We start from the raw sequence: 17,832 nt of genomic DNA on the forward strand, positions 1-17,832 counted from the left end.
GCAGGAATTAGTCATGTACCACCGTACCTGTCACAGTGTTTTATTACCTATTCATTATATATCTAACAACAACAAAAAAATAGTACTTAAGCCAGGAGCAGTGGGGCACAGCTGTAATCCCAGCAACTAGGGAGGCTGAGGCAGGAAGATCACAAATTCAATACCAGCCTCAGCAATTTAGCAAAGCCCTATGCAACTTAGCGAAACCCTTTCTCAAAATATGTTTCGGTGCTTAAGCATCCCTGGGTTCAAGCCCTAAGTACCTGCCCGCCACCCCAAAAAAAAGTATTTGAGAAAAACAGTAATTAAATCTTTACTAAAATGATAAACTCCAGGATACTATCAAGTAAAATGATTTTTTTCTTATCAATAAATGGCTCATGTAAAACTAAAAAGCACATGGTTTATGTCTGAGAAGTCATTGCTTATTTTTTTTTCCTCAAAGTGAAGTTTATTTAGTGAGGTCATCTAAAAACATCCCAACAGCTGCAACACCCACATGGAAATGACCAAATTCATTTGGGGAAGACTGGAAAGATCCCAAAGTTTTTACTTGGCTAATTTCAACTGTGAGAAAGAGAAAGTTCAGTGGTCCATTTTCAGAATATGATATTTAGCCTTAAGTGTAGCCATTTTAACTATAGCCCTTCGCTCCCCCAACTTTAAAATTAGCCAATCCCGAATACTGTAACCTCGAGCTGCTGCTGTCATAAGCAAGGGGAACCGCTTGCTAGGAATAGAAACAGGAGGACCATCCACCCTCCTGGTAGAAGTCAAGGCGCCTTGCCCATGTACTTCCAGGCCACGTTTGATTCCTGCAGCACCCAGTGTCTGAAACTCAACATTTCATGCTGATCAAGCAGTAGAATGAGTTTTCACTCTCATTAGATTTTCATAACTTCCTAATTCCTCCTTGAGAGAATTTATTTCTCAAAATCTATAAATACCGAAAAATAAAGAAAATCTGTTTACTCAACTACAAGGAACACTACAATAGCTAAAAGGACATTTAATTTAGTATTATTACATTTTTCGAGTTCTCTTGAACATTATTATCACTATTCTGAAGTTATCTGCCAGAAAAGAAAGAAAATGCCTTCCTCCTTTTCCTACTCTTAGCTATGCTTATTAGGTTCAATTTCATGAAATTCCAGATAGTCAAGTATTTTTTGATCTTTTTTTTTAAAAAAAAAAAGAAAAATTCATGCGATTCAAATAATAAATTAATATTCAAGCAAACAGATGCCATGCAAGTTCTATTAAGGACTCGGCACCAGATTCAATCAAAAGGGCTGCTTTTCTTTTCATATTTAGTAACTAGCCAATAGAAACCAGAAATACATTAGCTGTTTTTTCATTTGTTAATGTAACTGCCTTACTCATTAGCAAAAGTGAAGAAAAAACCTGCCCTCCAAAACTGGGTAGCTATAAAAAAGGTAACAAAGAGTATACCATAAGTGAATCCTTGGGGATGAGACAAGGAACTGCTATAAACAATTCTAAGATGGCTCTCAATGTTCCCTAAGTAATACACCCAGAATAATTTCCCTGAAGATATCACTCTGGTGCCTAGGAAATTAATCATTTCTCTTTGAAGTAATTAAGAGATATTATCTGGGTGGGCCTGAATTTATCAGATGAACTCTCCAAAGACAGACTGGGTCATCACAGACAACGTTCTCCTCTAGACCTCTAAGACTAGGCAGAATGCTGTACTGTAAAAGGTCCACACTCTAAGGATACGATGGCAGCCTCTAGAAGCTGAGAGCAACTTCTACCCAAGAGCCAGCAAGGCAGTAGGGGAGCTAAGTACTACAACCACAAAGAAATAAATTCTTCAATCAACCTTAGTGACTACGAAAGTGAACCAAAGCCTAAAATAAGATTATACCCTTGCCAAATCTTCATTTCAGCCTAATGAGATTCTGAAGAGAAAATTCTGCTAAGCAGTGCCCAGACCCACAGAAATAATAATGTTTTAAACGGTTAAGTTTATGGAGATTTGGGGGTGCTTGCCACCGCTTCCAGGGCGTGCTGCAGCGAGCGGGTATTGCTGTGTCTTAGCTTTCTGAGAATCTGTTTCCATGCTCCCAGGTACGATGAGCTTCCTAAAGAGTTTCCCGCCACTGGGGCAGGATGAGGGGCTTCAGCAACAGCAGCCAGATACAGAGGCTGTGCTGAATGGAAAGGAAAGGGCCTTGGTATTGGCGCTCTTTACATCGCAGAGAGCCGCCTGTCTTGGTTAGATGGTTCTGGATTAGGATTCTCACTGGAATATCCCACCATTAGTTTACATTCAGTCTCCAGAGACCTAAATGCTTATCCTCGAGAGCATTTGTATGTTATGGTGAATGGCAAATTTGGAGAATAATCAAAAGAATCTCTTGCTGAAGAAGAGGAGGAAGATAGTGATGATGATGTTGAACCTATTACTGAATTTTGATTTGTGCCTAGTGATAAATCAGCATTGGAGGTGAGGTTCACTGCAATTTGTGAATGCTAGGCTTTGCATCCAGATCCTGAGGATGAAGACTCAGATGATTATGATGGAGAAGAATATGATGTGGAAGCACATGAACAAAGGCAGGGAGGTATTCCTACATTTTACACCTATGAAGAAGGATTATCCCATTTAACAGCAGAAGGGCAAGCCACACTGGAGAGACTAGAAGGAATACTTTCTCAGTTTGTGAGCAGCCAGTGTAACATGGCTGGGGTCGGCACGGAAGATTCAGTAAGAGATTATGAAGATGGCATGAAGATAGACACCACACCAACAGTTGCTGAGGATGCAGATGTTGATCTCTGAAAATAATTTATGTTGCTTAAAAGTTCTGCTTATAACTAGGAGAGAACTTGGTGCCTCTTCCACTTTGGAGTGGGCTTGATGAAAGTCTTTCCTTCTCCAAAACTCAACATTTAAACCAGTTCTTTCTCAAGACAGACTATCCTGAGACAGCAAGTTGTCACCAGCAGAAGGAACTACAAACTTTATTAAAGGTGAATTAATTCATCCAAGGGGGTACTTGTAGTTTATCATTTACTCCAAAACTTTGTGCTAAGTACCCTATGAGTAAGTCTATAATTCCTGCCTTTGCTGTATGAATCATCTGTACGGTAGCAGACCTGTGATAAACATGCTCAGGAGCTTGGAGTGTGGGAAGAAAAGGCAAATATCTCAGAGTGATCAGCCTTTGTTATTCTCCACAGAGTCAAGAGTCTTTTACTGATTTGGGGGCCAAATTAATTAATTCAGGCCTCTGTAGTAGCCTCCTGGGAAATATCCTAGCTACAGATCCTGCCACTGACAAGAGTGTTTCTAGCTACCTTCTGCTCCTTCTGCCCTGTTTTACCAGTCTACCCTGTATAGCCTCTTAGGTTATATCATTTAATTTCCACCATCTTAGGTTAGTTTTCTGTAACAGAACAGTGAACTGAAATGAAAGTCCTCCAAGTACTTCTAATGATAATTGTTTTGTCTTTGTAATAGCATAACAAATAAATCTACATTTTCTATAAAAAAAAAAGTTTACAGAGATTTATTAGGTGGCAATAAAAAATTAATACACCATTGGGGGGAAAAGTGGCAAGTAAAAGACTCTGAAGTTTTTGTTTTTGAGGCCCTGGGGTGGAACCCAGGGCCTCAAATATGCTAAGCAACTAATCTACCAATGAGCTACAAAGCTAGACCATCCCTGAGGTCTTAATAAGGTCAAGGGATGGAAATCCACTTGACTCAAGTTATTGCAGTGAAAGGGAAGTCAGTACTTCAGGAGGCTGAAAAGAGATGGCAGATTACTTAAGGGCTTCATAGACAAAGCAAAGACTTTGGAATTCCCGCCCCCCCCAGTAAGAATCAAATGAAAATTTTAATCAGTAGCATGACTAGATCTGATATTTTCCAAGGATTATGTTGGTTAACTGAACAATCTAAGAATGGAAGCAGAGACGTGAGTTAAAAAGCCACAGAGATAACTTTAGCCATAACTTATGATGGCTTCAAACAGTAGTAATAAAAAGGATGAAAGTAAATGCTCAGCAGCAGCGCACTTGCCTAGCATATGTAAGGCACCAGGTTCAATTCTCAGCACCACATATAAATTTAAAAAAAAAAAAAGGTCTACCAACAACAAAAAAAATTAAAAAGGAAAAAAATGCACTAATTTGGATTATAAGAATTTTAATTTGGAGGTAAAGCCAAGAGTAATTGCTACCGTTTCACTGACAGGGTAAAACAGAAAGCAATAAGGACTGATGGTTAACACTTGGACTTTATTTACTGAGAACCAACTTTATGCCAGGCATTGCTCGAGGTTCATAGGATACAAAAGGGACTTAAAGGCACATCCCTGTCTTCGTGGAGTTGGCATTCTAGCTGAGGAAAAGCATAACAGAAAAAACAAGTTATGTAGTACGTTTGAGAGTGACAGCTTAATGAAAATCGGGGACAGTTTTTAAGAGCATGGCTTGAAATATTCATTTTCTAGATGGAAGATACAGAGGGTGGCAGGGAGAAGAGATTTAAGAGGCCAGTACTCAAGAGTAGAGGTTTAAATGCTAATTAGATATCCAAATGGAAACAAAAAGTAGCCTATTCAATCTATGAATTTAAGCTTAAGGGGTCAAGGCTAGAGAAAGCAATCTAGAGGTAGGTTCATTATCAAAGTTCTAGATAGCATCTGATCTAAGTGCCATGACTAACAAATGAAAACATGAAAAAGTTTGAAAATTATAAATGAGAGAGAAAAGGCAAACACCAGTACTGAAATCCATTTGGTCTATATTAACTGCTTACTCCAGGTTGTGCTCATATGCTTCTTCAAAGGGTTTCTTTCTCAAAGACTGACAGAGAATAAATCAGTAATGTCTGAAACTAAAATCAAAACCTCACAATTCCAAAAGACATGAGATGACTAAAAGATTTTCAACACAGCTGGGATCATGAGTTCAAAGCCAGGCTCAGCAAAAGCGAGGCACTAAGAAACTCAGTGACACCCTGTCTCTAAATAAAAATACAAAATAGGGCGGGGATGTGTGGTTGAGTGTCCGAGTTCAATCCCCAGTACCAAGAAAAAAAAAAGATCATCAACCAAATTTCAGCAGTTCCAATATCAACACTGACTTCATATCATAGAGAAGACCAAAAGGAATGTTTTTAAGCTAATGACTCTGTTGATGTTAGCACAGAATAAAAGCCAGGAGGAACACTGTTCACTCAATGTGACTCCTCAGTCCACATGCCCTGCATCAGTCAATATTTAGTGTGCACCAATGCTCTATTAGGCACTATATTAAGCCCTAGAGTAACAAAGATAATGTCTTTGTCCTTGAGGAGGTCTCAATAGAAAGGAAGTCACAGGTGAATAAAAAAATAAACTATGTGAAAAATCATATAGGATGTATATTTAAAGTACAGCAACAAGCCAGAAGGAAGTAAGTCTGAGAATCTGGAAAAGTTTGGTGGCATCTGAGATACAACTTGAGAACAGTTCAGTTCCAACCAAGAATTAAGGACAGAATCCTGAAAAGTAATGGCTGAGAAGAGAATAAAGTGAAAAAAAAAAAAAAAAAAGACTGGTTCAAGAGACTGTAGACAGGCTGTGGAAAAATCACATATTGCTTGTAAGAAAGCCATCTGATGGGGTGGGGTTGTGGTTCAGTGCTTGCCTAGCACATATGAGACCCTGGGTTCGATCCTCAGCACCACATTAAGTAAAATAAAGACACTGTGTCCACTTATGACTAAAACATAAATATTTAAAAAAAAAAAAAAAAAAGAAAGAAAATCATTTGAAGAAAACAAACAAAGCAGACCAACTGGTTGTCCACTGTGGGTGGAACTGTGATGGACCAAGGAATGTAAGGTTTCTTTTGGGGATAATGAAAATGTCCTAAAAATAGCTGTGCTGTTGATTGTCTATACAACTATAAATATACTAAAATCTACTTAATTATACATTTATTTAAATGAGTAAAATGTATGTTTTTGTTCTGTACATTAATGGAGATTGAACACAAGAGCACTTAACCACTGAACTACGCCCCCAGTTCTTTTTATTATTTTTATTTAACGATGGGATAGCACTAAGTTGCTGAGGCTGGCATCAAACTTGCCATCCTCCTGCCTCAGCCTCCAGAGTCACTGGGGTTACATGTGTGTACCACTGTACTCTGGCAGATATTTTAATTATATCTTAGCAAAGATAGGAGAGAGCTGTACACAGAGGCTAGAATTGGAGAAGCAAACTGGGTAGTAAGAAGATGGTTTTCATTAGTGTTTAAATTTGAAAAGACCAATTTCAAAAACAGTAATGACTTTAATCAAGAACATCAAAGGGCTGGGGCTGTAGCTCAGTTATAAAGCACATTAGGCACTGGGTTTGAACCATGTAAAAAATAAAGAAATTTTTTTAAAAAAAGAATGTCAGAGAGGACTTATGATGTCTACCTGCAAATACATTACACCAGGAGAAAATATGGTGTAATTTACCAATAAATACTTCTACCCACAATGAAACATTATCGAAATTATATTTAAATATAATATGCATTGATAAGCATGGAGTACAAGTACATGAATTTATACTGTATGTATACAAGATCAATAATTATTTCTAGAATATGAATGTGTTAATTAAGAATAAATAGGTGGGGGCTGGGGATGTGGCTCAAGCAGTAACGCGCTTGCCTGACATGTTCGAGGCACTGGGTTCGATCCTCAGCACCACATAAAATAAAAATGAAAATGTTGTGTCCGCCAACAACTGAAAAATAAATATTAAAAAAAAATTCTCTCGCTCTCTTAAAAAAAAAAAGAATAAATAGGTGGCTTGGTGTGGTGGTACATGTTAGAAACTTGGGAAGCTTTGGCAGAAGGATCCCCAAGTTCAAAGACAACCTCTGCAACTTAGCTAGATCCGGTTTCAAAAAATAGAAAGGGCTGTGGATGTAGCTTATTAATAAAGTTCACCTGAGTTCAATCAGGTGGGAGGACAGGGGTGTAAATGAGTTTTATCACTTGAAATAACAAGCTCTCTAATTCCTCAAATCTGTTTTGTTGTTGATATGCCCACAAAAACAAATTATCAGGACCAGGGATGTGGCTCAGGGGTAGAGCACCTATAGGTTCACTCACTAGTAATGCAAACAAACAAAAAAAAAGTACAGTAAATGTAAGAGCTGATCATGGACCCATTTCATCAAAAAACAAATTAAGTAAAAATATAACAAAAGGGGTTAGGAATATAGCTGAGTGGTAGAGTGTGCACAAGTCCTCAGGTTTAACTCCTAGCACTACCAAAAAAACTATAAAAATTATATAAGTGTGTACATATACACATATATATTCAAGCATATATATATATATATACACACACACACACATACACACACACACACACACACATATGCTAGTGACTAAAGGACTTACTGTGTAAAGAAATATCCTCTGATAAAGATTCTTTAAGGAAATGAGCAAAATTTCTAAAAGGTACACTCATGTTCTTTACAACCAAATTTTCTGTACTCATTCAGGTTCATCCAGTACATAGGAGAAAATCCCAAGAGATAAAATTGATATCATACTTAAAACTCTACATTTAGATTAAATAGAGAAATAGTGTTCCTCATGCTTAGTCAGCTTCATCTAGAGGCTGCGTGGGTGTTCTGGAGGATCCCAAGGGAAAAGATGCATGGAGATTATCATTTTTCTTCAATATAAATTCTCTTTTACAAAAAAAAAAAAAAAACATGGAGGGTGGGGGAGGAGGACTAAAGAGTGAAAAGGCAAGAGTTAAGGAAGAAACAGAATTTAGAAAGAAAACAACTCTTTTCTAATTCACTTTAGAATGTGATTTTCATCAATTACCCAAACTCCATGTTCCCAAAGTTCACTTAATTAGTTGTTAAGGAGGAATAAAAATAACCTGACTCTGTTGGAAGGACGTGGGCAAATAGAGGATTATTAGAAAGAAAGAAAAAAACTAAAATACCATTTGTCAAAGTAAAAGCCAATGGATAATGATAAATAAAAATTAAAAAAATAGGAGAAATCTCCTACTGCTTAGAGATACAGAGTTAATAGAAGAGGAAATAAAAACAAAAATGTTTGAAAGTGGATGGGTGTAAACAACAGACCAGGAGGGGCTGGGGGTGTGGCTCAGTGGTAGAGGGATGCCTGGCATATGAGAGGCCCTGTCTTCAAATCTCAGCACCATATATAAATAAATAAAATAAGGTTCCATCAACTACTTAAAAAAAAATCATTCTTAAAAAAAAAAAAAAGAATAGATGGGGACTTGTTTCTTTTCATCAGAAATCCATATATATTTATATGCTTTTATTAAAAGCATGTACATGCCATGTTCTGAACATTTTCATTAAACAGATGGGCAAATGCTAAAGCTATTTAAAGATAATCAGAAAGAAATTATCTAGATAATAAAGATCTATAGGCAAGCACATTCATCACAGCATCATGTATAAAAGCAAGAAGATAGAAATAACTCAAATATCCACCGACATATGACTAGTTATATAAATCATAGTATAAAAGGAGCAGTTGCTTAAAAACGTTTCTACCCTGAAAGTGGCTTTCTTCCCAATATAACCAAAAATCATAGAATGATGTAGTCCTGAATTTAATGACACATTCAAGGTCCGATAAAATGATGTACAATTGTACACTGATACAGAACAATATAAATATCATGTGTTCAGGGCTGGGGTAGTAGCTCAGTGGTTCAGTACTTGCCTCTGCATGCAGGAGGCACTGGGTTCAATCCTCAGCACCACATAAATAAACAAAAAAAAATAAAGATATTGTGTCTATCTACAAATTAAAAATTTTTAAAAATAAATAAATAAATATGATGCATTAAGATAAAATGCAACATATAATCAGTATTTTAAGTATGAATTTTGTTAAGCTATGTGTGTGCAATTTATATGTCTATAAAAAATATGAAACATGGAATAATTCAATCTAAAGAATAGGTGTTTCTCTAAAAAATAAGATAAAGGGTGCTTTTCATTATTTTACAATTTTTGGAATTATTTTTGTTACTTAATATTATTCAATCAGAAAAAAATTTAAAGCTATAAATCAGCCATTTGAATCTTATATTTTAATAGTAAAAACACATAACCCATTGGGAAAACAAATAACTACATCCCCAAAACATATATTTAGGAAAAAACATTTTTTACAATAAGAAGTTACTTTATGGCATAAATTTAAGTAAAGCAAACAGGGTGAGAATTTTTAGTACTCTGATAGCTTTTACAGCAAAACTACTGCAAAGAACATGTCAAAAAGGTGGCATGAGCCTTTCGTTAGCAAGATCACAAACCAGTTTTTTTCTGTCATACTTTTCTCTTGGTTTCTAACAAGCACATATTAATTTTATAGTGAACAAACTATTAAACTTGGTGATTAGTTTTCCAGATTAGCTTATAAAATCCTTCTTAAGCCAAAGATGGAGCTGAGGAAGACAAGCTGGTACTATAATCCTCTGGCGCTCCCAAAGCCACACAAAGCCACACAAAGCAGGCAGCACTGAGTCTCACTCTGTGTCTCCTTTCAATCCTTAAGGCAGAGAATAAGACATAATAAGTACTTATTACAGTACTTGCAGACAAGTGGCCACTCAGACATATAAGTATTATACTGTTATTAACTCAAGAAAATCTCACTATGATATCACTATGTGGGTGTAAACCTTACTAAGCTTATCAACTGAGGAATACCTCAGGTAGCCAGAGCTGCCTTATAGTACAGAAAAGAGGCCAAGATAGCAACCAGATTTTATTTCTTTTATTGTGAATGGTAGCCTAGAGAATTGAATTAAAATTCTAATGATCTTCCCCAGTTCAATAACAAAATCTTGATCAATTAAGGATAACTACTTTAAAGAAAAAACTGGAGAGTAGTAAGGATTATCAACCCTAACTAAGCCCAAACCACTCAGTAAAATTACCCATAACAAACAGTAATATTCTATATGACCAGAAGAAATTAATCTGCTACTTTTTTAAGGACCTTTTCATAGGCTATCCATTGTCCTGAAGAGAAACATTTGAGAGCTTTGTGATGGGTGATGGCTTTTTAATAGAGCACATTCTCTTTTACATGTTCAAAATTCCATTGTCACAGAGTTGGAAGATTGTTGGTATATATTTAATAGCTGTAATGGTACTAGTCATTTCCCATCTTACAACTTAATTTCTTTAAAATATAGGGTCTACTTATTTTTCCACTGCTCTTCATTCAGCTACAATAAACCAGTTATGTGACTTACTCAAAGTAAGTGAATTCTTTTTCATTCCATGGTTAGAACTCTGAGCCTAGTATTCAAATATAAGAAAGCATAAATTCAGTTATCAAAACCACAATATATTTAATAGTCCAACTCACATAAGACATGTGATGTATGTCCCTAATCTGAGACTGAGTCACAGATCATCATTTTCCAAACAAAAACTTAAAATAAGGAACACACCCAAGAAACTCAGTCTTAAGAGTCAAGAGAACTGGGTTTGAATTTTGGCTCCTGTACAAAGAAAGTATATAAGCAAAGTATTTGAACTTAGTTTCTTCTGTAAAAGAGAAAACTAAAAGACTATCATGCAAGTTTATTTAACACGTTAAAGCATGGTTTGCAATGCCTGCTCCATAAAAAGTCAAAAAAGGTAGCTATTTAGGGCTGGAGTTGTGGCTCACTGGTGGAGCGCTTTCCTAGCATGTGTGAGGCACTGGGTTTGAGTCTCAGTACCACATAAAAAAAATAAAATATGTATCCATCCGTAATTTTTTTCAAAAATAGTAGCTATTGTATTCAATCTTTTTACAAATATTTAAACTATTGATTTAAAATTCTAATATTAAGCATATAACTAAAGAACAGTTTTGGATTGAAATAATTCCTCCTCTGGTTTTCATTTATGCAGATTGTATAGGAGACAGTAAAGTCTCTGCTAATCCTAAAGCAGTGGTTCAAAAGATGGGTTCTGAGATCAGAGGCATCACCACCACCTGGGAACAGGTTTAAAGTGCAAATCCGTAGGCCTCTCTGACATCTGTTTTGTGTGAGGTCCCAGCAATATGTACATAGTTTCACACAGTATACCAGATAATACTGACTACTAAAGTTTAACAAACGCTAACATTAACATAATAGTGACAGGTTTAGCAATCCTAGCATGTTGTGTCTGCATGCTTTAGTCCACTGAGTTAACCCAAAATAGCAGAAGGCAGACTACTGAACATGCATACTGCTAGCTGTATTATTGCTACAAGGGACACTGCAACTCAGGAGGCTAAGGCAGGAGGATCACAAGTTCAAAGCCAGCTCAGAAAACAATGCAAGATTCTGTCTCAAAAAGGTCAACAGGGGAGGCTGGAGAGGTAGCTCAAAGTATCTCAGATTCAATCCTCAGTACCAAAAAAAAAAAAAAAACATCAACCTGCAGTGCCATTGCTAGGGTAATAGCAAAACTTTAAAATCCCTGGGGATTTAATCTTGTTAAATAAAGTTATTTTCATTGTATAATTATTTTAAATGGACATCAAAATAGTTATACAATATACTGTACACTAAATGTAATCTAAAGATTTTCATGATCACACAAATTCAGCAATATGAACATCAAATTTTATGGAAAAATATATTTAAGGTTTATGGAATGTCAATAAAGCTCTTAGTGCATATACTTTTCTGCATCCACATTTGCTGTATTGCAGTTAGGTACAACTTCCAGCCACTACCAACATTCCAATTTGAAGCTGTTGTTTATTTAATTCCTGTTTATAACATCATGGTGGACTTCAAAATTCAACAACCAATATTTTGCTATGTTCTAAATTTTCCAGTATTTATCAAACTTCACAAACATATGTATCTTTTTCACCTGCACATCTCTATTCATCCTTAGAAACTCTAGGCAAATCTCACCTTCCCTGAGATAAATTTCTCAACACCGTGTCTCCTGACTGTGTTTCACAATGTTGCTCCACATGGAGAAGAACTGCAAGACATTCACTGCCTAAGCTTGCTCTAAAAAAATAATTAGCAGTCCTGATAAAATGCATGATCAATTTCAGATAGACTGTAATGACTTTTCTTCCAAAAAGCACACCCATACACAAAACAGCCATCAGAATCTAGGTACCTTTAGTCAAACATCAATATTAAGCCTCTTTCCTTTTCTTTTCCATAAATACCTTTTTATTTTACACAGAGTTTTTATTGGTGCATTACAATTGTACATATTGCCAGGATTTGTTGTACATATTTGAACACCCACACAATAAATACCTCTATCAATTAAAAAAAAAAACTCTTTGGTCTTTCAAAGTCTCTTCCTTTGAACAAGTTTGAGATACTTGACAAATGTTTTTAATTAATTTGTCTGAATTTTTTTAAGTTACTAAACAAATGTTTATTGAGCAAAGCAAAAAATTAAACTGCTGATTTATAAATCTTAAAAAAAAAAATGACAGAAAACCCAAGGATCTTTGGGGTTAGTAACAGCTAAAGAAATTGAATACCTTTCTACTAAACTACCAACTAAATATCAATACATGATGTAGGGCAAATAAACCACCATGGAACAACATTTAAAATGTACTATGAACAGAATTGGTAACCCTCACAATCACTTGTCCAGGCATCATTGGTGAACAGACGTGCATGATAAAATAAAAGGGAATTTTGTAAAGCAGTAAATATGCCTGTGTCTATCAAAGGTTACAGCTAAAAATGATCTCTCTGTTTATGCCACCAACTTCATGACAATAATAAATGTATGCCTCGAGGTAAAAATGATCTTCATTACTTTTTTCCTAAAAATATTACAACTTTGTCACGAAATTAGTCCAATACCCTTTAACCAATTTTGGCTTAAACCAATCCATTATCAGTTTTGTTTATATGATACATGTAATAATTTATTAAATGAGTATGAATGTAATATTCTATAATGTAAAAAATGTTTCCAAAATTCTCCAAAAGGAACTTGATTATTATTTCTACTGTTTTCATCTGAAAAATTCAAAACCCATTAATAATTGACATTTCACAATAGCATATTCCTTTTTTTAATATTCATTTTTTAGATGTAGTTGGACATAATACGTTTGTTTCATGCTAAGCAAGCACTCTACACTGAGCCAACCCCAGTGTTACCCTATTCCCTTTTTTATCTTCAAAGTTAATCCTTCTTTTGAAGGAGAAAAAAAATCAAATAAATACATACCAAATAACATTTTAATTAGATACCTGACTTAACATTTAAGGAGCAAATCTACACTGAATATTAACAAGGAATCCCAACTTTCATAAATGTCATTAATCAGCGTAAAAGATGAACAGAAACAAAATTCAAAATTCAGAAATTTTAATGAATGCTGTACAACTGAATTGCAGTTGAATGAATGATTTTCCCAAAGTTACTTCAAGGGGCTGAAACTGCAGCTTGGTGATAGAGGGTTTACCTAGAATTTGCAAGGCCTTGGGTTCAATCCCCAAAAAATAAAACAATTAAAAAGTTCACAAGCCTATAATCCCAGCAGTTCGGGGAGCTGAGGCAGGAGGATTGGGAATTCAAAGCCAGCCTCAGCAAAAACAAGGTGCTAAACAACTCAATGAGGTCATGTCTCTAAATAAAATACAAAAAAGGGCTGGGGATATGACTCCATAGTCAAGTGACCCTGAGTTCAATCCCTGTACCCAAAGAAAAAAGAGAAAGAAAAAACATGGAAGAACAGTTATAAATACTATTCAAAAAAAAACTCAAATACTTTTCAGATTACCACACCAGATAGGCAAACCTGTTCCTCAATAAGAAAAGTTCTTTTTTTGTTGGGGGTGGGGAGAGGAGACTGTGCTTGGAATCACACCCTAGGGCTTTGCACATTCTAGGCACATACTCTTCACCACACTGAGTCATATCCAAGCCTCTTCCAAGTACTTCTGCCTAATGAGAATTCATGGGAACTCTACCAATAAATGTTATTTACAATTTATTTACAGATATTGGTTGCAATTTATATAGTCATTAATGTCACCTCCTTACTTTCCCACATGTACTTAAAATGATGCACCACCATCTTGCCTGGTAAATTGAGAACTCTTAAAAGACTTCAACAATCATAGTTTTCACTATTTTCTTCTCTTTTTCATCTGACACAAAATCCTGCAAATATATATCATCCAATAACCTATTACTGAATTATTTACCTCGACATCTTTAATAACTTTGCCACATCTCCAATGTTTTGGCTAAAGATTTAACACCAGACTCCATGAGGCCAAAGACTTTTTTGGTTGCTGTACATTTACAAGGACATAGAAAAGTAACTTCAAATACTTTTCAGATTACCACAACAGATAGGCAAACCTGTTATTCAATAAGAAAGAAAGGCATGCTAGAATAAAGATTGGGTCTAATTAACAAGATTTTTTAACTAAGAAAAAAACAAATAGCAGCAAGCAACAGCATCTGAACTCCATAAAAATATTTAAAAGTGCTGAGTGAGAGGTTTAACTGAAGAGGGTAAGAATGAGATTTATTTTATTTATTTATTTTTAATTTTCTAAAGAAATAAAAAGGAAAACCAGAAATAAGGAAATGATGTAAATATAATCTTGGATACATTAAAAACTTTTGAAAATTCAATCCAAAATGAATTTAATACAAGGCTTAGATGTGACTATCATAATGGAAGTTTGATAACAATAATACAGGAAACAATGGAAAAATTGAAGGTCACAATTTATTACTACTAATGTAATATTATTTGGGGCCTTAGGGAATATTTTAAGGCTACTGTGAATCTACTGATTTAATCAGGACAGAATTACTAATCAGATCACTAGCACTAAAGGTGAGGAAGAAAAATAACTTTAAAGCTTACTTTTGATTTTTAATTGCTAAAATAATATGTAAATATATTTATTATTATTAAAACGGGGAGTTAAAGTAGTAATTCCACTTCATTCTATTCCTAATGGGATAATACCGTTAATAGTCTGAAAGCAGGTAAACTGGCACATGCCAGCAACTCCCACTCCAGAGTCAAGTCCAAGGCAGGAGGGTGGAAGGAGCAAGACCAATTTAGGCAATTTAACAAGACCCTAATTCAAAATAAAAAACAAAAAGGGGTAGGGATGGGGGCAGGGATCGTGGCTCAGTGGTAGAGCACTGAGAACCACACAAAAATAAATAAATAAATAGATAAATAAAATGAAGGGATTGTGTCCATCTATGACTAAAAATACTTTTTAAAAAGAGGGAAAACTAGGGATGTAGCTACAGTTAATATAAACGAAAAAAATAGTTTGATTTACTGGGGACACTGATACACACCTGTAATCCTAGTTAACACAGGAATGAAATGGAAAAATCATAAATTCTAGGCCACCTTCAGCAACTTACTAAGGCTTTGTCTCAAAATAAAACATTAAAAGGACAACAGATGTAGCTCAGTGGTATAGTGTTCCTGGATCTAACACCCTTTACCCCCCGCCCTGTAAAATGATATATATTCTTTCAAATCTTTTTTATATTTACAAATAATTATTTCATAAATAAATACAGTGACACAATAATTACTCCATGACAATCATTTATGAACATATCAGAGATCAGTCCAAGTCATATATATACCTACCTACTTCATTCTTCTAACACTTCAATGTGATATAACTGCATTCTTTAACTTTTTTTTTTTTTTTTTTTTTTTTTTAGTATTGGGGATTAAACCTGAACCTAGGGGTGCTTAACCCTTGATTTACATACTCAGCACCTTTTATTTTTTTATTTCGAGACAAGAGTCTCACTAAGATGCTTGGGGACTCACTAAATTGCTGAGGCTAGCTTTCAACTTAGAGATCCTCCTGCCTCAGCCTCATGAGCCACTGGGACTACAGGCATGCACCACTACATGTGACCTAACCATCAATATTTAAAGGTGGACTTATTTGAAATTTTTTTAAATTAGTGATAATTAGTTATACATGACAGTAGAATGCTTTTTTGGTTTTGTTTGTTTTGGGGGTTTTAGTGGGTTTTTTTGTTTGTTTTGTTTTGTTTTGATACCAGGGATTGAACTCAGGGGCACTTGACCACTGAGCCACATCCCCAGCCCTATTTCATATTTTATTTATTTTTATGTGGTACTGAGGATCAAACCCAGTGCCTCGCACGTGCTAGGAGAGCACTTTACCGCTGAGCCACAACCCCAGCCCACTTAATTTTTAATACCAATAAAATTCATGATTTAAAAAAATTGAGAATTCACTTTAGGTTGATTTAGTAGCCACAGTAAATTAACGATCTAAGGTAAGAAACATGCTAACCTCTTAAATCCACTAGAATCCTGACACTCCACCAAAGGTTCCATAAATATCCACTACGTCCTCTACTACCTTCTTGGTATACTAAATACTAAACTTGGTATTTAAAAAACACTTGGAGGGGCTGGTGATGTGGCTCAAGCGGTAGCACGCTCGCCTGGCGTGCGTGTGGCCTGGGTTCGATCCTCAGCACCACATACAAACAAAGATGTTGTGTCCACCGAAAACTAAAACATAAAAATATTTTTTAAATAAATAAATAAAGGTGAGGGAAACCAAAAAAAAAAAAAAGACTAATTTGTTTATAAAAGAATAATTTAAATAATTTACAAGGATATTTTTCATAATGAGTTAATATTGCAATCCTTCCAATCTCCCAGAATACAGACTTCCAATCCCTATGTAAAAATCATTATTTCATTAAGTTTATCTCCACAATTATATTAATAATAATAGTCAAAATCTAATTCTTTAAATAAAATAAATTAAGAAAAACTATACAACATGGCAAAATTACATAGTTCAATACAAAAGGGTGAAAATAAAAAAGTTAACAGTTACTATATTTCAAATTAGCTTATGCCTCTCCAATTTTTCCAATTCTTCTATACCATTATGGATGCTGCTTTTACTAGACTTTTAAAAATATTTCCTTGATTCTTTTTTCTTTACATTACAACTCACATATAATGAAATAAGCTTCTCTCTCATCCCTGATAAATATCTCAAGGACAAATTTATATATACTAAGTTAAAATAAAGTAAATGCAAAATAACCAGGCGTGTATCATGAAAGGAATTCCAAATGCTCAAGTTAAACTTTTGATGCTTCTCTGATTATCAGCAGAAAAGCTATCAAAGATGACTGATATCAGACTTGAAGTCTAAATGACAGAATAACAGACATTAAAAAAAATCAAAATCTTATGTACTTTTTAAAGACTTCCTTTTCAAGGAATTTAACCAACTCCATGTACGTGACCCATGGGTGCCATATGCCAAGGCAATAAAAGGTGAGTTGAGGGTTAGCCTTCATTGTATAACACAGCAATAATGCTAATAAACTAGACACTAGAGGAATAATGACCAATACATAATTCTGAGGCTGAGACAAGGGACACATAGGAATTCAAAGCACCCAGGCACGTATTTTCTTATCTAATGTGTTCAACACTGCAAAAGTGAAAAAAGAGACTTAATTTTTATTGCACATATGATAGTCACTATAAACAGCCAAAGTCCAACTGAAAAACTAACTGCAAAACTAAATCCATGCAGGCATGGTGGGACACACCTGCAAATCCCAATTACTTGGAGTGCTGACGCATAAGGATCACCAAATCTGAAGGCAGCCCTGGCAATTTAGCAAGATCCTCAAAACTGGGCTGGGGCTGGGGCTGGGGCTGGGGCTAAGCAGTAGCAAGTGGCATGTATGAGGCACTAGGTTCAATTCTCAGCACTGCATATAGATAAATTT

At 35.2% G+C, this 17,832-nt stretch overlaps 1 protein-coding gene and 1 pseudogene across 31 annotated transcripts in view; one reads left to right on the forward strand and one right to left on the reverse strand.

Moving 5' to 3' along the window:
- The window catches only part of Eif4g3 (eukaryotic translation initiation factor 4 gamma 3), a 283,893-nt gene that overhangs the window by 187,596 nt on the left and 78,465 nt on the right, over positions 1-17,832 (reverse strand). The window lies entirely within an intron of this gene.
- Positions 2,042-2,809, forward strand: LOC120890960 (methylosome subunit pICln pseudogene; annotated as a pseudogene).

The sequence above is a fragment of the Ictidomys tridecemlineatus genome, chromosome 11 (genome assembly GCF_052094955.1).
Source record: "Ictidomys tridecemlineatus isolate mIctTri1 chromosome 11, mIctTri1.hap1, whole genome shotgun sequence".
In the NCBI taxonomy this organism is placed as follows: Eukaryota; Metazoa; Chordata; class Mammalia; order Rodentia; family Sciuridae; genus Ictidomys; species Ictidomys tridecemlineatus.